Source organism: Triticum dicoccoides, chromosome 2A (genome assembly GCF_002162155.2).
Source record: "Triticum dicoccoides isolate Atlit2015 ecotype Zavitan chromosome 2A, WEW_v2.0, whole genome shotgun sequence".
Lineage (NCBI taxonomy): Eukaryota > Viridiplantae > Streptophyta > Magnoliopsida > Poales > Poaceae > Triticum > Triticum dicoccoides.
The window spans coordinates 716,001,629-716,010,137 of record NC_041382.1 but is presented as its reverse complement, the minus strand read 5'-3'; the positions used below and the strand labels follow the sequence as shown (position 1 = coordinate 716,010,137).

Below are 8,509 nucleotides of genomic sequence, written 5' to 3'. Positions count from 1 at the left end.
TCATCGAGTATAAAGGGAATAATAAATATGTCAGAAAAAGTTTCAGAACATAAAGTCTCATGACTGCCACGTGATTATGACGCAACTGCTTCCGGTTGCATTGAGGGGGCTTCTACCGGAAAACGTTCGATTAGCCATTGTGAAACTATGTGCATTCCTCAATGCAATCTCTCAGAAGGTGATCGATCCAGAAATCCTACCAAGGCTAACGAGTGATGTGTGCAATGTCTTGTCTGTTTCGAGCTGGTGTTCCCACCATCCTTCTTCAATATCATGACGCACGTCCTAGTTCATCTAGTCGACGAAATTGTCATTCTCGGCCCCGTATTTCTACACAATATATTTCCCTTTGAGAGGTTCATGGGAGTCCTAAAGAAATATGCCCGTAACCGCACAACAGGTTCTTCTACATCGCGCTGCTGCACAACAACAACATGAGGATGAGCAACCTCCAGATCCACGCGCCAGAAAACAGCCCCAACACGGACGGCATCCACATCGAGCGGAACACGGGCGTGATCATCTCCGACTCCCGCATCGGCACCGGCGATGACTGCATCTCCATCGGCCAGGGGAACCACAACATATATATCGCCCGTGTCCACTACGGCCCGGGCCACGGCATGAGCGTCGGTAGCCTCGGCCGCTACGTCGGCGAGGGCGACGTCACTAGCATCCACGTCACCGACATGACCTTCCAGGGCACCATGAACGGCGTCCGCATCAAGACGTGGGAGAACTCCCCTACCAAGAGCCTCGCCGCGCGCATGCTGTTCGAGAACATGGTGATGAAGGACGTGCAGACCCCCATCATCATCGACCAAAAGTACTGCCCTTACTACAACTGCGAGCAAGGTACGTCTCCGCCTCTCCGGGGTCACCCTCGAGGACATCAAGTTCAAGAACATCAAGGGCACGTCGACGTTGCCCGTGGCCGTGCTGCTCCGTGCGGCGTGCCGTGCCACGGCGTCGTGCTGCAGAACGCCGACCTCATCTACAACGGACAGACATGCACCTTGTCACATTGCGAGAACGCCAATGCCACCTACGTTGGCTACTAGCACCCAAAGCCATGCGTCTAGACTAGACGTACGCCCAATTGGGTCTCCTTTTTCTTCTTCTATTCTATCTAACTAGTTAGCGTTTTCTAGACGATTTTGTTGTTTCTTGTTGCTTATATATAGGACCATGAAATAATTGTATTTAGTTCACAATAAGTCAGTTCTAATACACACGAGGCTACTGGAAGAGGATCTCTAACTTAATTACCAATTGTAATAATAGTGGATTAGTGGCTCGTCATATATATAAGTTAAACAAACCTTCACCCGGCCATCATTCGCCATCAAGCTTACCAGCTAAGTTGGTCAAGTCACTTTCTATGTGTGGATCCGGAGTTGAGCCCGGCAAAACCACCTATTGAAGAAATACAATGTACTTTTAGTTTTGAAAAGTTGGCAATGAAGAATGCATAAGAAGCTTGCAATTAAACGTGTTATCGATGAGCAAATGACAGGCCATGCCCACGGCCGTAGAATGATAAATTCATAGTGTTTGATACGGTGAATTCCCTTCTGGGTTGTAAGCCTGCTAACGATTCGAACTATGGGGCTATTAGTTTGCAATTCTTTCATCTTAACTTTAAAATAATAATGTTGTTGCCAAAGAAAGAAGAAGCAGTTTGTATTGAGCCACTCGCCACCTTCGCCCGCGCCAATGATCTTGATGTGTCAATGGTCTGGTCTCGGCTGGTTGGTGCTCTTCGTCCACGGTGGTGGTGTTTCTCGTGCAATGTGCCTTCTGATGAAGGCACCCCCACCCTCCCACCCCCGGAAAAAATGTATGTGATGTACCTGAATTCATTCATGTCCTGTGGAGTCTTTCTTTTACTAATATTCTTAATTTTTTTCTCGGTATAATTAGGAAGCAAATGCAATTTCAAGATGAAATCAACCTCGAAAAGGAATTCAATTAGCTATGCAATTAGCCCTTTTATCTTTAATAATTGGTTGAAATGGATATTGCCTGTCACTTGAAAATAAGATTGTTTCATTTAGAATTCGGTACGTTTCTTAAAAAATTATTGTTAAACAGGTTAACGTTCCACTGGGAATGGAATAACAAAGGCTTGCAGTGGGTTTCAACCGGTGACGTTAGGTTGGAGCCAGTGGTGCGGTCTGGGCTATGTGTCACCTTGGCAATGCGACACCGTCAAGGTTCCCCCAGGACTTGCTTGGAGTGGTGCTCTTTGTGATTCATGCACGATGTGCATGTGTGTGCGCGCATGTATGTTTTGGTGTTTTTTTGTCTTGTCTCTTCACTACTAGGATGAGGGTAGCAGTAGCGTGGGGCGCACAACTACTAGCACGCTACAGTTAATTGGTTAGCAGTAGAATGGGTCACGCCCCGCGCTATTGCTATTTATGTTAGCAGTAGCGCGGTATCCCCGTGCCACTATCAACTCTGTGTATTTTTATGCGTATTTATGATGTATTTATGCAACAGTGATACACATTTTTATACAGTTTAAAATATACACACATCATTGATACAACAATGTCTCATTATCATAGTGATATAATAATGTCTCATCATCATCGTAGTGATATAACAACTCATCATCAGCATAAAATGATATAGTAATGTCTCATCATCATCATCATCATCATCGTCATCATAAGTTAACCACTAGCTAATTGTTATCATCCTAGGTAAATAACTTCCAAGCACATAGTAGTCATAACCCTAGATCATGCCAAACACTAGGACCTACTCCTCTCTCTTAGGGAAAATAGAAAACAGAAAACCCCTCCATCTCCAATGATGGAGTACAGAGATCCACCGGTCTCCAATCTGTGTGTAAGTGCATCTAGTGCCCCTTAGTGATTTTGGTGTATTGAAGACTTATAGGTTAAGGGACTAATGCGTTTGTGAGTGTACACAGGTCTATAAGTCTATGAGGAGTTTGATATTTACAGAGAAAGTCGACCCCTAAAAATGAAGTTCTTCGACTAAATACTTTGGATCTCTGAAGACTTTCTGAAGACTTTGAAAGTGAAGAAATTGGTGTGACCGTGAAGACTTGGTATTCATTCGAGGAACATGAAGCGTGAAGACTTTTGTTTTCGTAGTTTCATTTTCTCTTTCTTGAGTCATAGGAAACACCGTACTGTTAAAGGGGGTCGAGAAAATACTAAGGAAAATTTCCACGTGATGCTCAACTCAAAATCCTACACCTACCAATTCCTTCGAGTGAATCCATTGGAAATCTCATACAGTCCAGTCATATTCTTCAGTGACAGAGACAAAGTTCTTCTAGTCTCTGAGGAATTTGTTCTGACTGAGGAGTTAGGAATTCGCCAGTGCGGATTTCCTACACAGTGAGGAACATGATAGCCATGAGGATTTTGGTACTCAAAATTCCGACCGTTGCTGTGCTATGCGCCAGCTGTCCCAAAATATCTATCCACCTAACAGTCATATCATTGAAGGGCATTTATGTCTTATCATGTCGGGCTGCTCCCTAGGCTATAAATAGCCGCCCCCTACAACCACTAGCTGGTTGGCTGCTCCAATAGAAACTGACACTTGTCATTTGAGAGCAACCCATCCTCTAAGGACTTTGAGCGAAAATCATCGAGTGAGAAAAAACCCAAAACCCAAACACCTACAAACCCCAAGTGATTGAGCATCACTGAAGAGATTGATCCTGTGTAGATCCGACGCTTGTTACCTTTGAAGATTGTGCTTCTTCCAGACGGTTAGGCGTCATGGTCTAGAGCATCCAAGAGGAATTGTGGATCGCCGAGTGACCAAGTGTGTGAAGGTTTGGAAGTTGCCTGAAGACTTACCACGAGTGATTGGACGAGGTCTGTGTGACCTTAGTTCAAGGAGAATACGGTGAGGACTGGGTGTCTTGAGCTGCGTGTTCAGGACTGGGTGTTCGGGACTGTGTGTCCTCGAGTTTAAATACTCAGCCGCTCCAACCAGACGTACAACTGAGACAACAGTTGGAACTGGTCTACCAAATCATTGTCTTCACCAAGCTTACTGGTTCTATTTCCTCAACTCTTCCATTTCCTCATAACTGTGGTGTGTGCTTGTTCATATCTGTGTTTGAAGACTTTGACTGAAGACTTTGTCAATTTCCTTAGTTCAATTTCTTCAGTCTGTTTGTCTTCATCCTGTGTTATCCTGTGCTTACGCTTCTGTACTCTATGCCTGTCTTGATTTCATCATGATGACTATGCTTGTATTCTGTTATGTTTACTTTTGAGTACTCATTCCGCTGCTAGTAGTTCTTCACTAAGGAATTTCCTCATCGGCAAATTCCTCAGTGAAGAATTTCATAAAAATCGCCTATTCACCCCCCTCTAGTCGATATAACGCACTTTCAATTGGTATCTGAGCAAGGTACTCCCTTGTTCTGTGTGATTTTGGTTTAACCGCATGGAGTTTTAGTTATGTCGACCGCAGGTATGATGAAACTGACACGCCCCATCTTTAACGGTCACGGGTATCCCAAGTGGAAGGCCATGATGAAGAAACGCCTCATGGCGATGAACAGCGAGCTGTGGACCGTCACTGAGATTGGTCTGACCGATCTGTGCAAGATGGCGGAAGCTGATGACATTCGCAAGTACACTCTTCTCAACCTCACGATGAAGGATGTCATCTGCTCTAGTCTGTCACAAAATCAGTTTAGGAATATCATGCATCTCGATCATGCGAAGCTCGTCTGGGACCGTCTCTCTGAGGTCTATGAAGGTCATCAAACCTGTCATGATCCTTGGTTTGAGGACTTCAAGGAATCTCTCAAAGCAATGACATTCGAACCAGAATCATCATCTTCTGCATCATGCCTTATGGCAAAAGATGCTGAGGTAACCGAATGCTACCTATCCAAGTCTAGTGATGATGAATTTGGACCCAACTATGTCAAACTTGCTTCCCTTGCCACTAAACAACAAAGAGCTTTGGAAAAAGTTTACTACATGCTAAATAAGAGCGATGATATGTTGGGTGAAGAAATGGATCAGTCAAAAGCTTTGGCTGAAAGTCTTCAGAGACTTCATACTAAGTATGACACCCTTCAAGATCAACATAACACTCTTTTATCTGATCATGAGAAGCTTTCTTATGAATTTCTTCAAAGAAAGCAAGATCTTGAGAAGCTAAGAGTGAGTTACGAAGATCTTCAGAAGGAGCGGGATTCATTACTTGCTCAACAAATCAGCGCTTCTCAGGAAGAATTTGTTCCTCCATGTTTGAAATGCATTGAACGTGAATCTGCTAATTCTTCACCAGAATGTTCAAATGCTGCTAATGTTTCAAATTCTTCACATGCCTCTGCTATCACTAATTCCTCATTTGAGGACATTGCTAGTATCACTGGCAATGCAGGGCTGAAGGAATTGTACATGACAGGCATGTACAAAAGCCTCAAAGGGCATCAGACTCTTTGTGATGTGCTTAAAAAGCAGATCCTCAACAGGAACCCTAGGAAAGAGGGTATTGCCTTTGAGAGGAAACTCAATGCTGATGGTACATATTGGAAGCCTGAGCAGTACCCCAAAACTACATGGGTTGCTGCAAAGGGACCTCCAGTTGATCCATCTAACTTATCTGGATTTGCATGTGAATCTCCTCATTCTGATGATGATTCAATTGACTCCAACTATAAACTGTTCAAAAATCAGAATGGTGAAGTATTTGCTAGATATGTTGGCACTAACTGCAGGAACGACTCCCCTATGAAGAAAATCTAGGTTCCCAAAAGATGACTTGAAAATCTTCAGGTGAATGTCATCATGACGTCACCTGTGAAGAATAGGAACCCTATATCAAATTCTTCATATGGACCAAACTTCTCACATGGATCATATTCCTCATATGGATCAAAGTCCTCATATGAACATTATCGTGCTAACCCGTCTGTTTCATAGGGAAGATCTAAGGATTATGGATATGTGCATTATTCTTCAAATTATTATGTCCATAAGTCCTGAAAGAATTTTTCTGCTTACTCTTATGCTTATTCTAACCCCTCTTATGTGAAACGAAATGGACTGGCTTCTATGCCATCCTTCTCGTATGGAGCTCGCAGAATGATGAACTCTTTGCCACCCCTTCAGATGTGGGTGTTGAAGAAAAAGAACTAATCTCTTCTGCAGGGTCAGGTCTCCAGACGTACGTAATCGTCTGAAGAATTTGCTGGAGACCTGAGCATGCCTGATAGGACGCAGGCTAATCATGAAGAAATGAACTTTCATTTCTCACATCCTCATATTGCTTTATCTGTTCTTTTGCTTGATGAAATTGATCTAATGAATTGATGTCATATTCTTCACTGATGAAGTATATGAGTTTGTAAGCTGCATAATTCATCTGTAGGATGATCAACCCAAAGCCACTGAGTTGGTCCTCGATAGTGGATGTACAAATCACATGACTGGTGACAAGAATCTATTGATGGATGCTCCATTATCTCCATCGCATCTGAAGCATATCATCTTTGCTGACAAAGGCAAAAGTCAGGTATTGGGTCTAGGTAAGGTTGCGATCACAAAGGATCGACACATGGACAAAGTCATGCTTGTTGAGTCCTTAGGATACAACCTTATGTCTGTCTCAATGCTTTGTGATCTTGATATGGTTGTTGTCTTTGGCAAGTACCGTTGTGCTGTGGTTATGGAAGCTGACAATTCCAAAGTCTTCGAAGGCTTTAGGAGAGGAGACCTGTATATTGTTTATTTCTCTATAGGAACACAACCAGCCGTGTGCTTACTTGCAAAAGCTTCAGAAGGCTGGCTCTGGCATCGACGATTTGGTCATGCAGGCATGCGGAATTTGCACACGCTTGCGAAGAAGAAGCATGTCATTGGCATCGAAAATGTCAAATTCCTCAAGGATCACCTATGCGGAGCCTGTGAAGCTGGGAAGATGATGAAGGCCAAGCATCCAGCGAAGACTATCATGATCACCACTCGCCCATTTGAATTGCTTCACATGGATCTCTTTGGTCCTAATCATTATTCTACTATTTCAAATGAAGCATCTAAATATGGCTTTGTTATTGTTGATGATTATTCTCGCTACACATGGGTACACCTTGTTACTTACAAACATGAAGTGCAGGAAGTCTTCAAACGATTTTCCTCGAGGGCTTCAACCAACTTTGGTGCGAAGATCAAGTACATCAGAAGTGACAATGGCACTGAGTTCAAGAATTCTGGTCTCGATGACTATCTTGATGAACTTGGTATTACTCATGAGTTATCTGCTCCTTATACTCCTTAGCAGGACGACGTCGTGGAGCGTAAGAACAGGACTCTTGCTAAGATGGCTCGCGCTATGCTTGATGAATACAAAACGCCTCGTCGGTTCTGGACTGAGGCAATTGATACTGCGTGCCACATCATCAACTGAGTATATCTTCACAAATTCTTCAAGCAAACTGCCGATGAACTCCTCACTGATAAGAAACCCAATGTAAGTTATTTTAAAGTCTTCGGTGCTAAATGTTGGATTAGAGATCCTCATCACAACTCAAAATTTGCACCGAAAGCACATGAAGGTTTTATGCTTGGTTACGGAAAGGACTCGCACACCTACAGAGTCTTCAACAACGTTCTTCACAAGGTTGTTGAAACTGTAGATGTGCGGTTCGATGAAACTAATGGCTTGCAAAGAGAGCACCTACCTACTATGATAGATGAACCAGCACCTGAGGAAACTATCAAGTTCAAGGCTACTGAGGATGTCATTCCCACTGAAGAATTTGCTGAAGAATTTATTCCAGAACATGAAGAACATCGAGCTAATGCACTTGAAGAAAATGCTGAAGAAAATGGTGCTGAAGAAAATGCTGATCAAATTCTTCAACGGCAACCAGCTCATCCTCGCATTGCAAAAGAAGTGCAAGTTGAAAAGATCATCAATGACATCAAAGCGCCAGGTCCTCTCACACGCTCAAAAACTTCACATTTGTCTAACTTTTGTGGGCGCTATGATTTTGTCTCTATTACAGAGCCCACTAAGATAGATGAAGCATTTCTGAAGCCTGAGTGGATTCAGGCCATGCAAGAAGAATTACATCAGTTCGAGCTCAACAATGTCTGGGAACTGGTCAAACGTCTAGATCCTCGCAAGCACAATATCATCGGCACAAAGTGGATCTACCACAACAAGCAAGATGAAAATGGCCTTGTGGTGAGGAATAAGGCACGACTTGTAGCTCAAGGCTACACACAGGTTGAAGGAATTGATTTTGATGAAACTTTTGCACATGTTGCTAGGCTTGAGGCTATTCGCATATTACTTGCTTATGTTAACCATCATGATATCACTTTATATCAAATGGATGTGAAAAGTGCATTCCTCAATGGTAAGCTTGAGGAAGAAGTATATGTTGCTCAACCCCCAGGTTTTGAAGACCCAAAGAATCCTGACAAAGTCTTCAGACTCAACAAGGCCCTTTATGGCCTCAAGCAGGCCCCACGGGCGTGGT

General features: G+C 43.3%; 1 pseudogene; it reads left to right on the top strand.

Moving 5' to 3' along the window:
- Positions 1-389: 389 nt before the first annotated feature.
- Positions 390-1,082, top strand: LOC119358169 (annotated as a pseudogene).
- Positions 1,083-8,509: the final 7,427 nt, after the last annotated feature.